Source organism: Pelobates fuscus, chromosome 2, assembly GCF_036172605.1.
Source record: "Pelobates fuscus isolate aPelFus1 chromosome 2, aPelFus1.pri, whole genome shotgun sequence".
NCBI classification, from domain to species: Eukaryota; Metazoa; Chordata; class Amphibia; order Anura; family Pelobatidae; genus Pelobates; species Pelobates fuscus.
The window spans coordinates 311466949-311469694 of NC_086318.1; the positions used below are offsets into that span (position 1 = coordinate 311466949).

Here is a 2746-nt window from a genome sequence, read left to right on the forward strand (position 1 = left end):
ACCGAGATTCCACCACATTCCCCCCTTTGATGCCTCTTGATATTTCACAATTACTTGAGGCATCACTTAACCTTAGATTGCATACACCGCAAATTACCTTGAACCAGACCAGACTTATCTTATGATGTGAATCTTCAACACTCATCTTCCTGCATTTGTTCTCCCTGATCTAGAGCCTTATATTTATAAATTGCCATTATCTGTGCAGCAGCCTTCCTTTCTGCTATATTTTCTATCAGGCTTTGCACAGACCTAACTACTAAGGGTATAAGACACGGCAGGAGTAGACACAACATTAAAATCAGTAGGACTCCACCTACCACTGCCTTAAGCCCTCCAAACCACTCATACCAGCTACCAAACCAACTACTTGGATTATACCCTTTCCATACCTGAGTAGGCACATGCGCTAGTTTAACCATATGGCTAGTAAGCTCAGCTATTGCTTGCCCTTCGTCATCTATTTGAAGACAGCAATTGCTCAGGTTAAACTTCCCACATACACCTCCCTCTACTGCCAAAAGGTAATCCAAGGCTAATCTATTTTGGTAGACTGCTGTCCTCATCCTGGTATTATGCTTCGCTAGAAGATTGAGCGCTTGTGATGTCTTGTTAGTAATAATCTCAACCACCACCTGTAATCTTATAATACGGTTGAGCATATAAATAGGGGTTCTATAACCAAAGGTACCATCTTCTGCCCACGTGGCTGGCCCATAATAATCTATAATACGCTGGGGAGGCCATTCATTATCTTCCCAGGCGCCTATCTCTATGGGTCCCCTTTTCTTCCTATGATTCACATCATACACTTTAACACCTAAAGTCTCACCTGTTTCAATAGGTAACAAGAAGAAGGATGGTTTGAGCATACCCAACACACATGCCCCTTCCCAGTCCTGTGGCAACTCCGAATAGGCTTTCTTACCACAGATCCAGTACAAACTTGCTGGGGCTCTCCAGGTAGATGTGATAGATAGGTCAAACTACACATCCTTTAAATTGGCGTATCTAGCAAACGGGTTAGATGGTTCTGAGACATTTGAAGCCGACCACCAAGTTGTATTCTTTGTATCATCATCATAAGCTTTTTGCCCTAGACAAGTTAATTCTCCTACAGAAGTATTATACATCATTCCTTTCCTTGCTATGCAAACATAACCTATGATGGAGGTCTTTAATCTCCACTCAGATTTACCTCTAACACTCATATGATAATCGGCTTGTGTAGATATTAATTGGTCAACTGCCTCAGAACCGGACATTACCTCCTTTGCTTCCCAAGGCCATTGGTCTCCCATGTTAGTACCTCCACACACATAGCAGTTGGTAACATTAAGACTACCGGCAATACTTTCGGCTAAATCGATGAACAGGTTTTTAGCATTATGGGGGATCTTATTATCTATGCTCATCTCTTCATAAAAGGAATGGTATACTTGATGAGTTTGGGAGGATACCGTATCAGTCTCTATCCCTATAAACAATACTGTCCCAGGATCTAAACCCGTCCCATATATTTGAAACCCAAATAAATTACCATACTTGTCTAAGAACTTGTCGGGGTTATTTATAAGTATATGGACTGGATTGCATTCCATAGACTTACAATATGGGCTGGTAGGCAACTTAGTCACAATCATGTCCTTGTCTACTGTCTGTCCCCAAGTTGCCCACCCCACACAAGACCAATATGGGCAAAAGTTATAGTCTCTATTTGGGCATCTAGGACTCACATATTTATTTTTACTACTGGGACAAATATATTTATCGTTAGACCCATACGTCCTCTCCCATCTAAGATCCCCACATACATTCCACGGCTTTCTACCACTTGATATCGCCTTACACGCATCAAATAGCAGAACACCCGAAGAATGTACGGATTCTAACACCGTCTTATTAATTAGGGTCCCCTGAAGATCTCCATTCCTGAGAGTCAACCAAATTGTACGAGGTTGATACTCCGGACTGAAGCACTTAGGTTCTCCTACTCCTAAATGGCACACACTATATTCTATATTTAGGTATCTACATCTTGATACATCTCCTTTACACTCGTATTGTGAATGCCAAATTAGGGTTTGGGAAATATGGTTACCTGTTCTTGTAGTCTTAATGCATACCTCACAGCTAGGAGTGTCGGTACCTCTACCTTCCTGAATATAAAAATACACATAAATAAACATTATTATAAGCACTTCTTTCGTCGTCATCCTCAGTCTTCGTCCGTGCGAAGGCACCTCAGCTTCCAGGATGTAAGGGCTGCAGGGAATGGAGTTCTGCTCGTCTTCACAGGGGTCCCTTCGAGACTTTCCTGGCTTATATACTATACGTCGGTGAGCGGACAGGCTTTATTATGGCCTCCTCACTCACGTACCAAGTCTCTGAAACAATAAAATTTTGTAATCCACAAAGTTCCTCGTCACTCCGACTGAGTCGTGCGTGTAACCGGATCTTGCAGGGATTCTCTGGATCTGCTGTAACTTGCCAAGAATCGACTGCTGCTGGTTTAACCCTGGAGGGATGTATCCACGGAGTCACTTCGGCTACTTTTATCGCTGTAGGGGTAGACAAAAGAACAACATAAGGACCTCTCCACTTGGGCCCTAACGGTACATTATTCCACTCTTTAATCCACACTTGGTCTCCTGGGTGGTAACTATGAACTGGGGGATAAATATTCACAGGTAATCTATCTTGTACCCATTTCTGTACCTCCTCCATAGTCTTACCCAACTCTACA

The 2746-nt window shown here is 42.6% G+C and overlaps 1 pseudogene; it reads right to left on the reverse strand.

The window, feature by feature from the left end:
* Positions 1-236: 236 nt before the first annotated feature.
* On the reverse strand, positions 237-1376 carry LOC134585816 (endogenous retrovirus group 3 member 1 Env polyprotein-like; annotated as a pseudogene).
* Positions 1377-2746: the final 1370 nt, after the last annotated feature.